General features: G+C 43.6%; 1 protein-coding gene across 3 annotated transcripts in view; it reads left to right on the top strand.

Annotated features, from left to right (window-relative positions):
* The first annotated feature begins 257 nt into the window (after nucleotides 1–257).
* gatad2b (GATA zinc finger domain containing 2B) overlaps nucleotides 258–22,131 on the top strand; it is a 141,488-nt gene continuing 119,614 nt past the window's right edge. For 2 of the 3 annotated variants that reach the window (XM_072281122.1, XM_072281129.1), the window contains exon 1: nucleotides 258–345. The gene's annotated coding sequence lies outside the window, so the exon portion shown is untranslated. The remainder of the gene's footprint in view (nucleotides 346–22,131) is intronic. The other variant, XM_072281139.1, reaches the window with a different exon arrangement.

The following is a 22,131-nucleotide window of genomic DNA, read 5'->3' on the forward strand; positions in this document are numbered from 1 at the left end:
TCCTTCCAGAGGGGGATGGACTCTTCCACTACTTCAATGTGATTTGTCAAGTTGAATGTCGGTCATCAAGTGTGTCCTATACACATGCACTTTGGAGGTGGGATCGTCCCCATGCTTCAGTTCCATTTGTCGACATTCCTGTCAATTGTCCGCCGTGCGGTGGGCGGTTTCCAAAACTGAGTGGGCAAGAGAGCAATCAATCTTCCCTGAGTGGCAAATGGTGAGAGCGGAAGGGCCAGGAGCCGGTTTGGGTTGGGCCAATCGACGCGGTTGTTTGGGTATCGGGGGCGGACTAGGGGTCTGCGGCGCCGGTTGTGTTGGAAACGGGCGGCCCGCCGGCGGCAGGTGAGTGCGACTCTTCCTCCGGTAGCCCGACCCTCGCCCCCGCTCCCCGCTTCCCCCTTCCCCTTCCCCGATTTCTCAGCCCGGGCCGACGGGGAGCCAGCGTCCCTGTCGGTGGTGGGGAGGCTCGGCTTTGACGGGTCCCGAGCTGGGGACGGTTAAGTGGGGGAGCTGAACCCCACGCAGGCCTGAAGCCTGGGGCTAGAGTAGAAATGTGACCCAGGTAGGAGGAGGTGACGGCTGGGTCTTGGCAGTCCTAGAAATCCCAGAAATAGATAGCGATCAATAAATCAACGTTAATGTTAATCGTATCTAAATATTCCATAAATTACAATAATCAACGATTGCACATTTATTAACCAAATATACATTATTAAATGCACAATAAATTATGAAATTATTTAAATGTAATAATCAATACATTTGCATTAATGTAAAACGAACATTTTTAATTTAAGCTAAAATATGCAATAAGCCATGTTGAATGTTTACAAAATGCAATATTTGAATTCAATCATGAATATGAATATTAATAAACTCTGATATAAAATATAACAACAGGCATATAATTAATGTCTCGTGTTTATATTTGATTTTTAAGATAATACAGAGGTAAATATTTTAAAATAACTACAAATTGAAATATTAAACCAATCTATAAACAACTTTGGTTCAAACAGAACATATTATTTTGTTCCTGTAAATATTTGAGTACTTAATTCTTTTGTGCAAGTTCTTGCTGTTGGTTTCCATTTTCTTGTAGATATTTCAGTAACAATATTGGCAGAAACACTGATCTCCATTCTGCTCTGTGGAGGCACTGGATACCAAAGCTCAAATAATCTGGAGAACTGGGGGTTGGAATGACCAAAGCAAAACAGTGAGCAGGCAGGAACAGTGGAGCTGAGCCGTGAGCTGCTTTTATTATTACGAAGGAGTTGGAATCAGTAGGTACAGAAATGATCCCTGAAGTGAGAGTGTTGTATTAGAGAATCAGTTCTAATATCACGGGCACAAAATTTGTTAACTTCACGGCAGCAGTACAATGAAGTGTATGATAAATAAATATAGAGAAAAACAGTGCATTAAGTATATTATGTCTATTAAATACCCAAGTTAAGTGGTGCAAAATAGCAGAAATAAAAAATTAGTGACGTAGTGTACGTGGGTCAGTGTCCATTTAGAAATCGATGGGCGAGGGGAAGAAATTGTTCCTGAATCGCTGAGTATATGCCTTCAGGCTTCTGTATCTCCTTCCATTGTGAAGAGGGCACGTCCTGGGTGGAGGGGATCCTTAATGATGGACGCCCCCTTCCTAAGGCACCGCTCCTTAAAGATGTCTTGGATACTATGGAGCCTGGTACATGATGGAGCTGACTAATTTTACAAGTTTCTGTAACTTATTTTGATCTTGTGCATTAGCCCCCCCCCACCCCCATATCAGACAGTGATGCAACCCATCAGAGTGGTCTCTAGGGTACATTTGTAGAAGTTTTTGAGTGTTTTATTCACAAACTAAATCTCAAACTCCTAATGAAATATAGCTTCTGTCTTGCCTTTTCTATAGCTGCATCAATATGTTGCGTCCAGGTTAGGTCCTCTGAGATATTGACACCTAGGAACTTGAAATTGCTCATTCTTGCCACTTCTGATCCCTCTATGAGGATTGGTTTGCGTTCCTTCGCCTTATCCTTCCTGAAGTCTTAGCCTTAGAAGGTGAGGTGAGGGCCTCTTTTGGTCAGAGTTGAGCATGGATATTATGTCCAAGCCGGGGCAGTAGGATATGGAGAGCAGGCTGTAGCCCATGTAGGAAGCTCCCCCTCTCCACACATCTGATGAACCCAAAGGAACGGCAGAGACTGATACAGTTTGGTACCAGCAGCGTCACCGGAGTTGCCAGTCAGCGTTGAACTCAATGTAGGGACTGCCGCTCCAGATTTTTCCCTTGGGGTTTACTCCTGAAGCTTTCCCCATGTGTGGGTGTAGCGCAAGGCAGCGGAGGTTTGAGCTCAGAGTTTTCCTTTGAGATGAGCTGCCAACCATGACTGACTGGTTTGAAGGAATAGAGTAAGTTTGGTCCAAATTCACTGATGCTTAGAAGCATTACAAATTGTGGGAATGATTAACAGGTTGATGCTGAGGGTGTGTTGCCGTGGTTTCAGAGGATAAGGAATCTGCCTTATAGAACTGAAGTGAAGGGAGAACCTATGCTAATTGCAGATCTTTGGAATAATCTACCCCCATGGGGTAAATATGGATGATGTAATTAATTTTGCTGCTTTACAACTCAGAGACCCAGGTTCAATCCCAACCTCTGATGTGTGTGTGGAATTTGCATGTTTTCCTGTAACTGCATGGGTTTGCCCCAGTGTCATGGTCTCCTCACACATCTCAAAGACGTACTGGTAGGCTAGTTGATTATTGTAAGTTATCCCCAAGTAAGGCAGAAGAATCAAAGATTAGGCAGGCATGCAAGGCAGTTGCAGGATAGGGATTGCTGTGCTGAGGGCGGGCTAGATCTGATGGGCCAAATTGCTTTCTACATTGCAATAAGTAAATAGATACAAAATGCCAGCAGAGGTGGAGGATATGGGTTTAGTTGTAACATTTAAGAGAAATTTACATGGACGACAGCAGCTGGAGGTCTATGATCTGGGTGTGGTAAATGGGATAGGCAGGAAAAACTGGTTAGCATGGACTGGATGGGCCAAAGGGCCTGTTTTGTGCTATAGTGCTCTATAACTCTGTGATTCTATGTCAAGTTTTGCACTCTAGGAATATTTGGATCGGGTGGAAAAATCTATCAGCCTCTTTCCTGAACTTCGAGAAATCTCAAGTCCAGACAATGGATGAGGTTGTTGAATGGTAGAATAGATTTGATGGGCGGAAAGGTCTGCCTTCTCTTTATTGCACTAACTACTCAATGCATCAGGTAACTCGGGAAACATGCTGAAGCAGTTAAGCAGAGCTACAGCAGGGATACCAACTTTAGATATTACAACATGAAGAGGTTTCATCCTGCCAGCTTATGCTTTCAGGATTACACGGACTGCAGTAGCGTGTTTGTCAATATTGAGTGTGCTCTCATAAAACGTAGGACAGAACGGTACAGCACAGGAACAGACTCTTTGATCCACAATGTTGTGTTGAAGTAATTAATCTAGTAATTAAATACTTAACTGCTTACACAAATCCATACCCCACCATTCCCTGCACGTTCTTGTGCCTCTCTAAGAGCCTCTTGAACACCTCTATCGTAACTGCCTGCACCACCTCTGGCAGCGCATTCCAAGCACCAGCCATTCTCTGTGTTAAAAAAAATTGTTTTACACATCTCCTTCAAACCACCTATTCTCACCTGTGCCCAATGGTGTTAGATATTTCAACCCCGTATCTGCTCTTAATTTTATAAACTTCCATTAGGTCTCCCCTCAGCATCCACTACTCCAGAGAAAACGACTCCTCCTTATAACACACACTCTCTAATCTAGGGAACATCTTGGTAACTCTGTAACTCACTTCTACACCCTTTCCAAAGCCTCCACTTCTTTCCTGTAATGAAACGACCTGAACTGAATCAATGGAGCAGGTACGGCCTAACCAGAGTTTTATGAAGCTCAGTTCTTCAACTAATGTAGACAAATATGCCATATGCTTTCTTTACCTCCCTGTCAACCTGTGTAGCCACTTTTAGAGAGCAATGAATTTGGTCCTCAAGATGTCTCTGTAGATGAACACCATTAAGGGTCAGTGTTAAGGGACAGTGTACTGTCTCTTTACATTTGGTCTCCCAAAGTGCAGCACTTCACATTTGGCTGGGTTAAACTCCATTTGTCATTTCTCCACCCATATTTACAATTGATAGATCCTGATCTTCCCTTTGCCAGACTTCTGTGCTAACCACACACCAACAACCTTCGTTTGCAAGCTTACTAACCCAGCCATCTTTGTTTTCATCCCAGTATCACAAACACAAAACATGTATCACTAACGGCAGAGATCCCAGTACAGATCCCTGTAGAACACCACTAGTTACAGATCCACATCCACTGTACTGTTCTGTATGGGGAAGCCAATTCTGAATCCAGATTTACTGTGCATCCTATGCATCTTAATCTTCAGGATGATCCTCCCATGGGGGACCTTGTCAAATGCCTTACTGAAATCCATGTAGTCAACATCCATAACACTGCCTCTACCGCCTCTACAGCCTTAAAAAACTCAGTCAAGTTATAAAATATGACTTGCTCTCCACAAAGTCATGCTGACTGTCCATCACTTTCCAAATGCTCATAAATTCTACCCCTAAGCATCCTCTCTGGTAACTTCTATTACCGACATGTGATTCACCAATCTGTAGTTGACTGGATTATCCCTATTTTTTACCTGAATAATGGAAGCACTTTAGCTGTTCACCAGACCTCTGGGACCTCTACTTGCCAAGGACTTTTCGTGGCACCTCGTGGCTTTCCTAATTTACTTCTTCTGGCTTCTTTATAATCCTCAAGGACGGTTTGTTTTTAGTTTTTCAAATATTTAGCTTTTTCATGACCAAATTTACCATCACTCACAGTATCGAAGGTTCCCTTTTCTTGCCATCCTGTCCTTCCTTTTCACTGGAACATATCGGTCCTGTACTCCGTGAAGTTGGTCTTTAAATATTCTCGACACGTCGGATGTGGACTTGCCCAAAAACAGCTGTTACGAATTAACTCTCCCTAGTTCCTGCTTAATACTCTTGTAATTTGCTCTGCTCCAGTTTAATACTCTCCTGTAAGGACATACTTATCTATAACTACCTCAAAACTTAAGAAGTTGTGATGACTGTTTTCCCATTGAAAGGGTGATCACCTGGCCAGGCTCCTTACTCAACATCAGTATGGCTCCTATCTCAGTGGACCCACCTTTGTATTGATAAAAGAAACCCAACTGGATGCACCTATGTAAACCTCCTGCACTTAAAGGTCATCCCAGTCTATGTTCGGGACGTTGAAGACATCCACTGCAACAGCCCTGTTTTAACGCCTCTCCCTAATCTGCCTGCATATCTATTCCTCGGTGACCTGGTGGAGGTCTGTGGTATCCCATCAGAGTGGTTGCACCTTTCTCATCTTTGAGTTCCACCCATATAGTGGATGAATCCTGCATTAATGTGTCCTTTGACTGTAGCTTCCCACCCTTTTTACCTCCTTCACTATCTTTTCTCATCCATTTCAGTCCCTCTCTCAACCAAGTTTATGTAATAGTCACAACATCATAGTTCCATATATTGATCCATGTTCTCTCATAACCCTTACTCGTAATGCACCTGGCATTCAAATATAGTAACCTCAACCTGTCCCATTGTTTCTATTACCCTGCTATGGCCTGTTCTTGCTGTTTCTTCTGCCTGATGGAAAGGTGGGGAGGAGAGAGAATGTCTGGGGTGGGAGGGGTGCTTGCTTATATTGGCTGTGTTCCTGAGCCAGCAGCAAGAGCTACTCAGGATTTGGTACTCTTGAGGGTTTTTCTTTGGTGAGGGAGACAGGTACTAAATGTCATCTTGATGCCACTGACCTGTTTTGGGTGTGGACAGGATGCCTCACACGTTCGAAAGCTTCCACCCACATAGTGTCTGGGAACGTATCGGGGAAGTTGAGAAAGAGGCAAAATTTTATCATTTTTTCCAGATCTTGTAATTGATAAATTCTAGCCTCAATGGGAAGCTTCTGTACTTATTGCATGTTACTATGGGCTAGATAAATCAGCAAAGCATTGAACCTGCTGGAAATTTGATAATTACAATGCTGGAAAATATTAATTAAAAGGGATGGCAATTGTGGGAAGTGCTTTTCAAGATAAAGTTTTTTTTAGAATAGTACAGCACAGTACAGGCCCTTCGGCCCACAATGTTGTGCCAACCCTCAAACCCTGCCTCCCATATAAGCCCCCACCTTAAATTCCTCCATATACCTGTCTAGTAGTCTCTTAAACTTCACTAGTGTATCTGCCTCCACCACTGACTCAGGCAGTGCATTCCACACACCAACCACTCTCTGAGTAAAAAACCTTCCTCTAATATCCCCCTTGAACTTCCCACCCCTTACCTTAAAGCCATGTCCTCTTGTATTGAGCAGTGGTGTCCTGGGGAAGAAACGCTGGCTATCCACTCTATCTATTCCTCTTATTATCTTGTACACAAGGGAGGGGTATCTTTTACCCCTCCCTTCCCAGCCTTGTGTCTGCAATACCCTCGATGCTGATCTCTGATCTCTGCTTCCTTAACAGATAACCCTGACTGAGGAAACACTTGTACTTCCATAGCTCCTATACCAATTTAATTCTCGGTATACTTCCGACATCAGTATAGGGTTTATTATCAGTACAGTGCAGTACATAAAATATACTATAAGGTACAATAAGAAATATATTCTCAGTGGCCACTCTTAGGTACATCTGCTCGATAATACAAATATCTAATCAGCTAATCATGTGGCAGCAACTCAATGCATAAAAGCATGCAGACATGGTCAAGAGGTTCATTTGTTAAACCAAATTTCAGAATGAGGAAGAAATGTTGGTGCCAGATGGCGTGGTTTGAGTATTTCAGGAACTGCTGATCTGAGATTTTTGCACACAACAGTCTCTGGAGTTTAGAGAATGGTGTAAAAAAACAAAAAACAATCCAGTGAGTGGCAGTTCTGTGAGCAAAAACACCTTGTTAATGAGAGAGGTCAGAGGTGAATGGCCAGACTGGTTCAAGCTGACAGGAAGGCAACAGTTACTCAAATAACCACGCGTTTCAACAGCGGTGTGTAGAGGAGCATCTCTGAATGCATGGTGTGCTGAACGCTGTGGTGGATGGGCTTCGGCAGCGGAAGACCACGAAGGGACACTCAGCGTCCACTCTTGGTACAGGGGGTACATAATAAGGTGCCCACTGAGTTTTCGTATTAAAGAAAACAAGTAAGTAGTGCAAAAAGAGAACAAAAAATACAACAGCTAAAAAATGACATTTATATTTTGTGGAGTTTAGGAATATGAGGGGTGATGTTACTTATCCTGAGGGGGCAGAGCTGAGTAGGATCAGAGCAGAAAGGGTTTACAAGGTTGTTGCCGGGACTGGAGGGACTGAATTATAGGGAGAGGTTGAACGGGCTAAGACTGTTTCATTGGAGTATAGAAGAATTGAAGGGGTATAAAATCATGAGAAGCATGGATAGGGTGAATGCACACAGGTTTTTCCGAGGATTAAGGAATTAAGAACTAGATGTCATAGGTTTAAGGTGAGAAGGGAGGAAGTTAGTAGGAACCTGTGGGGCGGGGGGCAACCTTTTCACAAACAGGGTGGTCTGTATAAAATGAACTGCCAGAGGAAGTGGCTGAGGCAGGTATATTAACATTTAAGAGGTACCTGGACAGGAAAGGTTTAGAGGGATATGGACAGGTACACGGATAGGAAAGGTTTAGAGGGATACGGACAGGTACACGGATAGGAAAGGTTTAGAGGGATATGGACAGGGACATGGATAGGAAAGGTTTAGACGGATACGGACAGGGACACGGATAGGAAAGGTTTAGAAGGATATGGACAGGTACACGGATAGGAAAGGTTTAGAAGGATATGGACAGGTACACGGATAGGAAAGGTTTAGAGAGATATGGACAGGGACATGGATAGGAAAGGTTTAGAGGGATACGGACAGGGACATGGATAGGAAAGGTTTAGAGGGATACGGATCAAACATAGGCAGATGTGACTAATGTAGATGGGCTTGGTCAGCTTGACTTGCTGTCGACAAGCTGGAGAAGGCAGGGACGTTCAGTGGGTTGAAGGGATTGTTTCCGTGCCTCATAGTTGTAACTGTGACTAAGTTAGGGTTTGGTCACTGGAAACTGAGGTGTGTGAGAAAGAAAGATGAGCTTTATTTGTCACATGTACGTTGAAACATAGGTTTGTGCCAGTAACCTGCACTGTCCCTGGATGTGCTGGGGCAGCCTGCCAGCACTGACATAGCATGCCCACAACTAACTAACTCTAACCCTAACCTGTACATCTTTGAATTGTGTGAGGAAACTGGAGCACCCGGAGGAAATCCACATGGTCACGGAGAGGATATACAAACTCTATAGGCAGCAGTAGGGATTGAACTCCAATCACGGAGCTGTAAAATAATACGCTAACTGCTATGCTAGATCTATGTGGAAAGCCATGGTCACCAAAGTCCGCATCAGATATGGTACCGAGACAGACAGGCAACTGCTATGCTGCCCACTACGGAGATTAACAATGACCGTGTTGAATGATGGGGTAGGCTTGATGACCTGAGTGGCCTACAATTCTCTTGTTCAGCAGGCTGCAGCTTTACTAATTATAAAGTTAATTTTTTTAAGAGTATCTTGAACGTCGTCTTCAGCATATTGACGGGAGTTGCTGGAGGAAAAGATAGAAATTAGACTGAAATTATATACCACAATCCCATGAGGGTGTTGTACATTCATTAATGAATGTCTTAATTTTCTAATCATACTAGCAGAGGAAGGAATATGGGTGTGACACTGAGGCAAGTGGCCTTGCTTTTCCCCCGGTTAGACCATAAGATGTTGGAGCAAAATTAGGCCATTCCATGATGGCTGATTTATTATTGCTCTCAATCCCATTTTCCTTTGTCTCCCCATAATCTTTGACATCTTTACTAATCAAGAACTTATCAACCTGCACTTTAAATATACAATGACTTGGCCTCCACCTGACTTCTACAGATTCTCGCCCTCTTGTTAAAAAAATTCCTCTTCATCTGAGTACTGGAGTACTTACTGCCCATTACGCCTGCTGTTGTTTAGGATAGCAATGAAGGTCCCCCATCTCTCCCTGACCTTGGCCATAAATCAATTTTAGTCTTGGTCTTGGCGGTGTTCAGGGTTTCCTTCATCGTACCAGTAGTCTCTTTTCGGTTTTCACCACTGTTAGTCATGCAAGTCCCGGGTAGAGAGTCAGGAGTACCTTTGCACACAAATGTTGAAAGATTCTTCATTGCTGTGAACCTAGGCGACTGGTGAACCACTCTTAGTCTGGCCTCTACCTTTTGACCTGTTTGGCATGGGTGACCCTACCAAGAGCCAAAGCACAAAGGCCTGACTCCAGCCGGTGTAGCTCTCCTGGTCATTGAGGCACACAAACTTCCAAACCACAACATGATTGTTGTCCTCTTGGAGGTCAGTTCTAAAGGGATGCCATTTTATTGTGAAGCTGTGCCCTCTGGTCCTAGAGTCTCCCACTACCAAAAACATTCTGTCGATGTCCATACTATCCAGACCTTTCAACAATTAGTAGGTTTCAGTGAGATCTTCCCCATATCTTTCTAACCTCCAGCAAGTACAGGTCCAGAGCCACCAACGTTTTGTGTATGTTAACCCCTTCATCCCAGGATCACTTGTATCTACTCCCACAGCAGCACATCCTTCCTTAGAAATGTGGCCCAAAGCTGCTCACAAAAGCAAAAAGTTAGGCTCCTTGACCATAAAAGGAGGCAGAAAGAGGTAGGTAGAAAGGATGGCGAATGGGTTTAGTGCAGGGCAGGGGTGTGAAGGAATATTCCCCACTGGTTGAGTGAGCTAACAACACTTGGAGCCTGCAACTTCCAGGTGACAGTATTCTACTTGCTTACCAGTTCAGACTCAGCATCGGGTTTATTAGATTATGAAGGCATGCAGTCCTCTTTTATTGTTGTTTAGTAATGCATGCATTAAGAAATGATACAATATTTCCTCCGGTGTGATATCACAAAACACAGGACAGACCAAGACTGAAAAAACTAACAAAACCACATAATTATAACATATAGTTACAACAATGCACAATACCATAACTTGATGAAGAACAGACCATGGGCACAGTAAAGAGTTCAAAGTCTCTCAAATGTCCCACATCTCACGCAGATGGGAGAAGGAAGAAAAACTCTCCCTGCCATGCCCGACCACAGTTTGACTCTGAGTCGTCCAAGAACTTTGAGCCTCCGATCAGCTCTCCGACACCGAATACCGAGCACCATCTCTATCCGAGCGATTCGACCTCAATCTCGGTCACCAACAGCAGGCAAAGCTGGGGATTTTGAGGCCTTCCCTCCGGAAGATTCACGATCGCGCAGTAACGACAGCAGCGAACTGGCATTTCAGAAATTTCTCCAGATGTTCCTCTGTGCTTTCACGTCTGTCTCCATCAAATCAGAATTGTCCACGGCCCCTATTTAACGGATACGATATCATTTTCACTGGAGGGCTGCGCACGTGCGGCACTCCACCATCTTCTCCTCCCGCCGTATGTTTAAAATTTGATCTTTTGTGACAACAGTACAGTGCATTATATAGAATATACTATACATTATAATAAATTATAAAAATCAACAAAAATTGTGTTCATTGATTCATTGTCCATTCAGAAATCCGTAAGTCATCAGATTTCTGAATGGAGAGTGAAACTCATGTGCATTGTACCTCCTCCCCGATAGTAATAATGAGAGGAGAGTATGTTCTGGATGGTGCGGGTCCTTAGTGATGGATTCTGCCTGTTTGAGGCATTGCCTTTTGAAGATAGCCATGGTGGTGGAGCAGCTAGTGCCCATGATGCAGCTTTTTCTGACCCTGTGCCGTGGCCCCTCCATACCAGAGAGTGATGCAACTATTTAGATTAATCTCCACAGTACATCTGTAGAAAATTGCTAGAGTTTTTGGTGACATACTATATCTTCTCAAGCTTCTAATGAAATATAACTTCTGACTTGCCCTCTATATAATTGCATCAAAATGTTGATCTGCTCGACATCAATATGTTCAACTGCTTGCCTCAACAACCATTCTGTCCACCAGCAGTGCACTGAATCTCTTGTTTGTGTTATCCTTGCATTCCAGAAAATGGCACAGAGGTAAAAGGTCAGCCATGATCCTTTTGAATTGGACACAAGGGCCAAATTTCCTCGTAAAGCTATGGCTTAACTTCTTAAGCAGAGTCTGGGATTATTGATGGAAACTAATAATGCATCAGCTGCTGTTAGATGAGGTGTATGTCTGGTCAACCTTTGATGAATATGTGGAAATCCAACACTTACGTTGGGAGCTCATTGAGCATTTTAGAACCTCTTAAATGGAGACATCTGTGCCAACTTTTTGGGAAGTGGATTCACAGTGAATAACGTGCTGGGTATATGATCCATGTAGATACCAGTTTGACACACGCTTGCCCCACCAACCTTATCCAGAGGTTTGACTTTCTCAGAGTGGGTCGGAAGCAGTGCCCACTGGTTGGTCGGTGTGGATGGAGGGTTTGATAGGAGGAGAGTTGTCAGTGTGTGAATCTAGAAAAAGGTGTGATGTTCAACTCTTCTGAGCCTAATCATCTAGAAGTGGCAGACAACTCCCCTGCTACCCATATCTCAGCATCAACACCCACTCCCCCCAGTTCTTTCGTGGGTAGTGGGGAGTGACCCTTAATAACCAGAAGCCCATTCCACACATTAGGTCACCTTCTGAGTGTGAATCTGACACCCATTTCTTGTTAACCACGTGGAACTTACTGGCCTTGGAGGGGGTGCATATGGGTCTATCAGAAACAACTGCACCTGGGGCTGTGCAGATTTGAAAACATGGGACACACTTCTTCCCAAAGTATTTGTCTTTCTGCCCTGTTTCCACTAACTAGCAATTTGTGCAAGGGTTGGAGCCTGACCCTGCCTTGTTTCTCAGGAGTGAGGCTTTTCAAAGCCAAGCTTTCAGGAATGCGGTTCGAGAAACTGATAGAAATTTGGGCCACATCTTGGCAACTTTCAGTTTGCTGGGGTCATTTGTTAACTTAAAACTTGAGATTTTGAGAGTTGTAAGGATTTCAGGGATGTGAGAAAGAGAGATACGTGGAGTTAGAACAGGCTGGAGAGTCTGAATGACAGCATCCTGAGCCCTTGTTGCCTATCAGACAGATCTCTGCTAATAGAATGAGGTCCTCCATTTGTCACTTCTCTGAGAATCCCAGTTCTCAAGACAAATCACACAACTGAATGTAGAGTTCACCAAGTGCACGCAAGGATTACTTCACAAGACAATGTCACTGTCAGTATTAATTTTGAAAAACTATGATCAAAAGTTATAGAAACATAGAAAATAGGTGCAGGAGTAGGCCATTCGGCCCTTCGAGCCTGCACCGCCATTTATTATGATCATGGCTGATCATCCAACTCAGAACACCGCCCCAGCCTTCCCTCCATACCCCCTGACCCCCGTAGCCACAAGGGCCATATCTAACTCCCTCTTAAATATAGCCAATGAGCTGGCCTCAACTGTTTCCTGTGGCAGAGAATTCCACAGATTCACCACTCCCTGTGTGAAGAAGTTTTTCCTAATCTCGGTCCTAAAAGGCTTCCCCTCTATCCTCAAACTGTGGCCCCTCGTTCTGGACTTCCCCAACATCGGGAACAATCTTCCTGCATCTAGCCTGTCCAATCCCTTTAGGATCTTATACGTTTCAATCAGATCCCCCCTCAATCTTCTAAATTCCAACGAGTACAAGCCCAGTTCATCCAGTCTTTCTTCATATGAAAGTCCTGCCATCCCAGGAATCAATCTGGTGAACCTTCTTTGTACTCCCTCTATGGCAAGGATGTCTTTCCTCAGATTAGGGGACCAAAACTGCACACATATAAAGAGGTTTTTTTTCTCCCCGCTGTCTTTCTGTTGTTGGCCCCATCTAACTTAAAGATGGGAGGAGACTGAATTATCATCTTTAACGGTGATAAAGATGAGTCAGAATCAGCTTTGCATTTTAATTTGAGCTTCCTTGCATACGATTTCTCTAATACATCCGAGCTGTTCACTCTTGGTTAACATTTCAGTTTCAGCAACAGAACAGCTGAACATGGTGAAGCCTCCTGAGGTAGTGTTCTCATTCAGAACTGGACATAGGTTGTTAGAATAAATGATTGAAAAGTTTGAGAGGGGATTCCAGAGCCTTGGGGACTGGAAGGGTGAAAGTACGGCTGTCGGAGATGGAATTTTGGAAGTGGGGAATTACGAAGAAGTTGGAAGCAGAGGAAGATTGTCGACTTAAGTTTAGGTGTAGAACCTTCCATGCTATCTCCTTACTGCTACCATCTGGAAGGAGGCACAAGAGCTGTAGGTCCCACAACACCAGGTTCAGGAACAGCTTTTACCCGTCTGTCATCTAGCTCCTGAACTAGTATGGATGACTGCACTCACCTAAACTCTGAACTGATTCCACAACCTGTGGACTCATCTTCAATGTCTCTACAACTCACGTTGCCAGGATTATTTATTTACTTTTTTATTTGCACAGTTTGCTGTCTTTTGCACGTTGGTTGTTTTTAGTCTTTGTGTAGTTTTTCATCGATTCTATTGTTTTTCTTTCTTCTACTTTGAATGCCTGCAAGAAAGTGAATCTCAATGTAGTATATAGTGACATATCTGTACTTTGATAATCAATTTACTTTGAACTTTGAACTGGAAAAAAAAGAGCTCTTTAAAATCAAGGCTATGGAGCTAGGAGCTAAAATCATGCTAGGAGCCAGTACAGTTCAGAGGTTAGTGGTGGTGTGGATTGTATAGAAAGTTGACAGAGGATACCTCAGGCTATGGATCAGTTGCAGATATGAGCAGAGAAGTGCCAGGCGTAGTGGGGCTGTACAAAACGTAAAGGGGCTGTACATTTTTAATGGCAGGACTGTTAACAGTGTTGATATACAGAGGAATTTTGGGTCAGGTACATAGCTCCCTAAAAATGGTGATACTGGTTGATTTGATAGTACAAAAGGCATATGGCATGCATTAATTCTAGCATTGCATTCAAAAGCCAGGAAGTTATGTATACATTTCCAGAATTGTATTCAGTTCTGACTGGTTCAACAGAGGAAAATTGTGGAGGCTTTGGAGAGAGTGTAGAGGAGGTTACCAGAATGCTGCCTGAAGGACATGTGCCCTGAGGAAAGGCTGAACAAGCCAGGGTTATTTTCTCTATAATAATGGAGGCCGAGGGGAGATTTGATTGAAGCTTTTTTAAATTATCTGAGCCATAGATAGAGTAGACAACTAGTATTTTTTTTCGCAAGCACAAGAAAGTCTGCAGATGCTGGAAGTTCAAGCAACACACACAAAATGCTGGTGAACGCAGCAGGCCAGGCAACATCTATAGGAAGAAGTACAGTCAACATTTCAGGTCGAGACCCTTCGTCAGTTTTTTTTTGCCAACATTGAATTGTCTAGTAGTCGAGGGTATATTTTTAAGGTGAGGGGAAGAAAGTAAAAGATGTGCAAGGCAATTGTTTTTACCAGAGAGTTGGAGCTGCCTGGGATGCATTGTCAGGGGTGGTGGTGGAGGCAGAGTGCACTATTTAAAAGACTCTTAGATTGGTACATGAATATGCAGAGAAAGGAGGGATGTGGTCAGTGAGGGATGATATTAAGTAGTCATTGATTTAATTATTATGGGCCTAAAGGCCTGTCACGTGCTGTACTTTTCGATGTCCTATGAATGGGATGTTTAAGGATTATATTTGCCGTATATATTTACATATATTAGCTATTTGTTGTGGTGTCTTGGCCGGGGCACGACATGCAACAGAAACAACATTCAACAATTATAAAGAATTGTATATAAATGTAAGAAAAACAGCATGCATTTACAATGTAAATAGCATTATAAGAAGTGGTTTAAAATGTCTGCAGTGCAGTGACAGATAATATACAGAGGGAAGATGTTGTGAGTTAATGCACAGGCCATAGGGTTTTGGGTGAGTACATTTGCAGATAGTGGAACAAGGGAAGCTGTGTGAGCATGATACGGAAGGCATAGGTACTGTAGACAGCCAGTATCTTTTTCCCAGCGTTCAAATGCCTAAAACTATAGGGCATTTCTTTAAGGTGAGAGGAGGAAAGTACAAAGGAGATGTGCAAGACGTTTTTACCTGAGAGTGGTGGGTACCTGGGGTGATGGCGGAGGCACAGGTCTACAGAGGATGCCGTCTCCATAGCATTTCACTCTGCCCTGACCCACCTGGACAGCCCCAACTATTACGTCAGAATGCTATTCATTGACTTTAGTTCGGCAGTCAATACTGTGATCCCCTCCAACCTGATCGCCAAACTTCGCCGGCTTGGTATCAGCGTATCCCTCTGCAATTGGACCTTGGACTTTCTGACTAACAGGCCCCAATCTGTTAAGTTAGACAACCTCTCCTCCTCCACTCTCACCCTGAACACCAGCGTGCCTCAAGGCTGTGTGCTGAGCCCTCTTCTGTACTCCCTTTTTACCTATAACTGTGTTCCTGTACACGGTTCTAACTCCATAATCAAGTTCGCAGACGACACCATGGTGGTTGGCCTGATCAGAGGGGACGACGAGACGGCCTACAGGGACGAGGTCCGGCACCTGGCCACATGGTGTGCCGACAACAACCTGGCCTTTAACATCCAAAAGACCAAGGAGATTATTGTGGACTTCAGGCATGCCAGGAGCCACACTCATGTCCCCATCTACATCAACGGAGCTGTAGTGGAACGTGTATCAAGCTTCAAATTCCTTGGTGTCCAGATTTCGGATGAGCTCACCTGGTCCCTGAACAACTCCATCCTGATCAACAGGGCGCAACAGCGCCTTTATTTCCTACGGAACATCATGAAAGCTCACCTCTGTCCCAGGATACTGACGGACTTTTACCGCTCTACCATTGAGAGCATACTCACCAACTACATCTCAGTGTGGTATGGCAATTGTCCCGTATCGGACCGCAAAGCACTCCAGTGTGTGGTGAAAACTGCCCAGCAGATTATCGGCACCCAATTGCCCACCATTGAGAATATCTACCATAAACGCTGCCTGGGCAGGGCGAAAAGCATTATCAAGGATGCACCTCACCCTAACCATGGACCTTTTACTCTCCTCTCATCCAGTAGGCGCTACAGGAGCCTCTGCTCCCGCACCAGCAGGCACAGGAAGAGCTTCTTCCCTGAGGCTGTGACCCTGCTGAACCTCACATCACAGTGCTAAGCAGTATTGTACCCATATTGAACTGTCTCAGTACTTCTATATTTGTGTGCTGTAGCACTTACTACTTATTTGCAGTTATTTTGTAAATAATATTATTCTTTTGCATTTCTGGTCAGATGCTAACTGCATTTCATTGGCTTTGTATCTGTACTCAGCACAATGACAATAAAGTTGAATCTAATCTATATAACTTTTTTTAAAAAAACTCTTAGATAGGCAGCTGAAGACACTTATTCCCCAGGAATAAGATAATGGATCATGAAAAGATACATCAAAGAAATAGACTCTTCAGTCCATTGTCTGTACTGAAACACCAGATGACAAAAACATGTTATTTCAGTAGCAGAAGAGTTGATGCAAGAGCAGGACCAAGTGGTGATACGGAGCTATGAATACATGTGGTGTAGTTCATCTGCATCAGATATAGCACTGCGAATAGTCTGATTCAGTTCGTGCAGTTGCCCAGCAAGAGGGAGGAAATAGTGGAGAGGGAAGAAATTTTTTCTCTTCCCTTTACTTTCTGCTCGTCCACAGCTGCATTTTAGACCAGCAGTCTGACAATCAGTAGGCACCTCATTTGAACTCTCTCTTTTGTTTCATAGCTGCCCTGTGTATTATCAGATTTTGTTTAAAGTGGTGGTGTTGGCAGATTTATTTCCTTTTATTTGTGGGTAGATAGTTCCTCATTGTTTTAAATATGGTTTCAACTGATCACTGTTTGACTGGGTAGACATCAAGGTGAAGCTCCCCGTTGCGCAGAGTTGAACCAGGAGCCATAACGGAAGGGGAAGATTGTTCAAAGTAAATTTATTATCAAAGTATGTATATGTTACCATATACTACCTTGAGATTCATTTTTGAAGCCATTTGAAGTGGTGATTGAAGTTATCCATGCTGGTTCAGGAGCCTGATAGGTCTTAGGATTAGGGAGTGAAAATGTGTCTTTATTCAGGAGAAAGATAATTATGGAGAGAGAGAGCACAGAAATGGGCCCTTTAGTCCATCGAGTCCACACTGTGAGCCTACGTTAATTCCATTTTTATTTCCATACTCCCTCTTCCTCAGCTGTCCCCTTGAGACAGAGCATAGAACAGACAAGGCATAAAAACAAACAGCTGTAATGCCGGCAAATGGGATTCGTGTTGTTGAGCAAAAAGGACAGCACGGACAGAAGGGCTGTAGGGAGAGGCTCAATAGGCTAGGGAATATTTTTCCCTGGTGCGTAGCAGGTTGAGGGGTGACCTTATAGAAGTATATATAATGTTAAGGGATGTAGATATAAAGTGAACCTTTCCTCACAGTACAGGGGTCTAAACTGGAGGGCACGGTTTGAGGTGAGACAGGAAAGATTTAGAAGAGACCTGAGGGAAAACCTTTTCACACAGAGGGCATTCAGTGTAAGAAGGAGCTGTAGAGATGAGTTCAATTACAGTATTTAAAAGATATTTGAACAGATATATGGATGGAAAAGGTCCAGATCTGGGGTCCGTGGATCCCTCGGTTAATGATAGAGGTCCATGGCATTAAATAGTTTGGGAACCCCGGGCCTACGGGGATTTGAGCCAAACAGAGGTAAACGGGACTAGTTCAGGTCAACATGGATGAGTTGGGCCAAAGAGCCTGTTTCCCTGCTGTAGTAGTAGTACTGCAGTCATACTCCAAGTGTGTGCAATGTTCTCCAGAGGGGTTGTCTATTGGTGGGTCCTCAGGTGGTTGTAGAGTCTGGTGCCGGATCCACAAATGGTGGTGTAGTGTGGGCACCCACCACTCTCTGTGTTTTAGATAAAGAATGTCCTTTGAACTTACCCCCTCTCACCTTGAATGCATGCTATCTAGTATTAGACATTTTAAACCTGGGAAAAGATACCGGTTGTCTGCTCTATCTGAGCCTCTCATAATCTTACAAATTTTGATCAGGTCGTCCCTCAGCCTCCAGTGCGCCAGAGAAAACAACCCAAGTTTGTCCACACAGTATAAATATGTAATTAATTTTGTCATCAAGGTGTGTTTTTGGGGAGGGCTTAGAGACATGGTCACATGGTAGAGTAACTGGCCTTTTGCACCACCATATCCACATAAAACATTAAATATCATTCTATACTAACACTCTTGAAGTGCTTGTCAATGTACCTAACTATTGTCAGAGTCTCTTCCTACACCCTCTCAGGTAATGCATTCCAGATTGCAATCACCTTCCGGGTGAAAAAAACTTATCTGATCTGTTACTCCTCACTTTCTGCCTTCTAAGACATCTCATTTGGATTATTGTATGCTGCGTGTCTCAATAACTCTGTGACTTAACCTCCTGTGCTCGAAGTGTTGAGTACAAGAATTGGGATGTTATGTTGAAGTTGTTCAAGCTGTGGTGAGGCCAAATTTGGAGTATTGCATGCAGTTCTGGTTATCTACCTGGAGGAAAGATATCAACAAGATTGAAAGATCACAAAGAAAATTTACAAGGTTGTTGCCAGCACTGGAGGACCTGAATCAAAGGTAAAGGTCAAATAAGTTAGGACCTTATACCCTGAAACATAGGAGAATGAGGGGAGATTTGATAGAGTTGTATAAAACTGTGAGGGTTATAGATAGGATATAGGATATAGCAGGCTTTTTCCACTGAGATTGGGTGAGACTAGAACTAGAAATCATTAGTTGAGAGTGAAAGGTGAAATGCTTAAGGAGAAACTAAGGGGGAACTTCACTCAGAGGGTGATGAGAGTGTGGAACAAGCTGCCAACACAACTGGTGGATGCGGGTTTGATTTCGACATTTAAGAGAAGTTTGGATAAGTACATGGATGGGAGAGGTATGGAGAGTTGTGGTCCAGTTGCGCATCAGTGGGACTAAGCAGAATTTGTCATGAACTAGATGGCCCAAAGCAACACACACACACAAAATGTTGGAGGAACTCAGCAGGCCAGGCAGCATCTAGGAAAAGAGTACAGTTGATGTTTCTGTCGAAAGGTTTTGGCCCGAAATGTCGACTGTACTCTTTTTCTAGAATCTGCCTGGCCTGCTGAATTCCTCCAGCATTTTGTGTGTGTTGCTCGGATTTCCAACATCTGCAGATTGTTTCTTGTTTGTGATTAGATGGGCCAAAGGGCATGTTTCTGTGCTGTAGTGTTCTATAACTCTCTGATTCTAATGCCTCTTTTTTATTAAAGGTAACACACTCTAGAATGTCTTCATTGTCTCCCTGAAATCTGCCACTACATTATCTTTCTCCTAGTGCTTTATTTGAGACCTCACCCAAATTCTCTGGCTCCACACAACTTGCCAACTTGTTCCCTTGTGGGCCTATACTTTCTCTGGTTACCCTCTCACTCCTTGTATACATAAAATGTCTGTGATTTTTTAAAAATTTTGTCTGCTAGTGATATTTTGTAGCCTTTCTTAACTCTCCTAATTTCTTTTTGAAATACCTCCAACTATATTCCCAAAATGCTCGGCCGTTTCCAGTATTCTATATCTGGATCATGCTTTTTTTCCCCTTTATCAAATCCTCTGTTCCTTGTCATCCATGTTCATTTCACCCTTGCAGGATCCCATTCACTCTGAATACCCACTATTTCACTTGAGTACAGGATTTTGAACGTCATGTTATAGCTGTCAGGAAGGTTAGTGAGACTGCGCTTGGGGTATTGTGTGTAGTTCTAGACACACAGCTATAGGAAAGATGTCAATGAGATGGAAAGGTTCAAAAAGTTATTTCTGGAGCTGGATTATTTGAGTTATAAGGAGAGATTGGATAGCTGGGGCTGGATTCCCTGCAACATAGGAGGTTGAGGAGTGATCTTTACGGAGGCTTAGAAGATCACGAGGGATATAGGTGAGGTTGCCTTTTCCCCATGGTAGGGCAGTCTAAAGCTAATGACCATAGGTTTTGTAAGAGGGAAGGAATTAAAAGCAACCCCAAGGGACAAGTTCTTCCACAGAGAGGGTAGTGGGTGTGGAACATGCATGAGACACTTGGGTAGGAAAGGTTTGGGGGGATATGAATGCAAACACAGGCATTGTCTGTCTACAGGGAAAAAATATAACAGAATGAAAGAGTATGGAGAAAGTTCACAAGGATGCTGCCAGGTATAGGTAGAGTAAATGCAAGCAGGTTTTTTTTCCACTGAGTTCTTCACACATAGGGAGGATGAGCAGCCAGAGGTCTTGGTTCTTATTGGCACCAGTGACATTGGTAGAAAGGGGAGAGAGTGTAGAGAGTTGGGGAAGAGGGCCTCCGAGGTAGTGACCTCTGGAATTCTCCCAGTACCACTCACGAGTCAGGGCAGGAATAGGGTAATAGTACAGATGAATGAGTGGTGCAGGAGGCAGGATTTCAGATTTCTGAATCATTGGGATCCCTTCTGGGGAAAGAATTAATACAAAAAGGATGGGTTATACTTGAACCCGAGAGAGACCAATATCCTTGAGGGTTTAAGCTAATTTAGCATGAGGATGGGAACTGCACAAGTCGATGCATTGTGTAGTGAGACTGTGAGAAAGGGCAGGCAGATGATAGGACAAAATTGCAGTCGGTGGGAGAAGCTGAAGTGTAACATGGGAACAAAATCCAAAAGGGTGATGAATGCAGGACTGAAGGTGTTATATTTGAATGCACGCAGTGTAAGGAATAGGGTAGATTATCTTGTAGCGAGGTTAGAGAATGGCAGGTCTGATGTTGTGGACATCACTGAGTTGTGGCTGAAAGAAGATCATAGTTGGGAGCTTAACATCCAAGCATGTAGACTGTTTTGAAAGGACGGGCTGGTAGGCAGGGTGGGATGGCTCTATTAGTAAAAAATGAAATCAAACCCTTAGAAAGAGGTGACATAGTATCGGAAGATGTAGAATCCTTGTGGGTAGAGTTAAGAAGCTGCAAGCATAAAAAGACCCTGATGGGAGTTATATACAGGTCTCCAAACGGTAGCCAGGATGTGGAATACACATTACAACAGGTGATAGGAGAGGCATATAGTAAGTGGTATTGTATTCTGAGTCATGGGGGGGGTTTCAATTTGCAGCTAGATTGGGAAAGTCAGGTTGGTGCTGGATCCCAAGAAAGGGAGTTTGTAGAATGCCTATGAGATTGCTTTTTAGAGTAGCTTGTGGTTGAGCCCACTAGGAAAAAGGTAAATTCTGGATTGGGTGTTGTGTAATGAGCCAGACTTGATGAAGGTAGAGGGAACCTTAAGAGGCAGAGATTGTAATATGGTAGAATTCACCCTGCAGGATGAGAGGAAGAAGATAAGGTCAGATGTATCAATATTACAGTGGAGTAAATGGAATTATAGAGGCATGAGGGAGGTGCTGATCAAAGTTGATTGGAAGAGGTCACTAGCTGGGATGATGGCAGAGTTTCTGGGAGCAGTTTGGAAGGTGCAAGAAAGATGCATCCCAAAGATAAAAAAGTATTCTAAAGGGAGGATGAAGCAGCCATGGCTGACAAGGAAAGTCAAAGACAGCAGAAAAGCAAAAGAGTGAGCATATAATATTTCAAGAATTAGTGGGAGTGTGAGTGGTGAGAGTGTGGAGCAAGCTGCCAGCGGAAGTAGTGGATGCAGGTTCGATTTCATCATCTAAGAGAAGTGTGATATGTTCCAGATGGGCCAATGGCCTTTTTCTGTGGTGCAGTGCTTTATGATTACACAGGACTATCTCCTTTAGGTGATTTGGTTAGTGTGGATGAGTTGTGCCAAAGGGCCTGTTTCTGTTTGGTACGACTGTGATTGCCTCCTATACTTTGCTCAGAATCATACCTGGTTCTGGTGACT

Source organism: Mobula birostris, chromosome 2 (assembly GCF_030028105.1).
Source record: "Mobula birostris isolate sMobBir1 chromosome 2, sMobBir1.hap1, whole genome shotgun sequence".
Lineage (NCBI taxonomy): Eukaryota > Metazoa > Chordata > Chondrichthyes > Myliobatiformes > Myliobatidae > Mobula > Mobula birostris.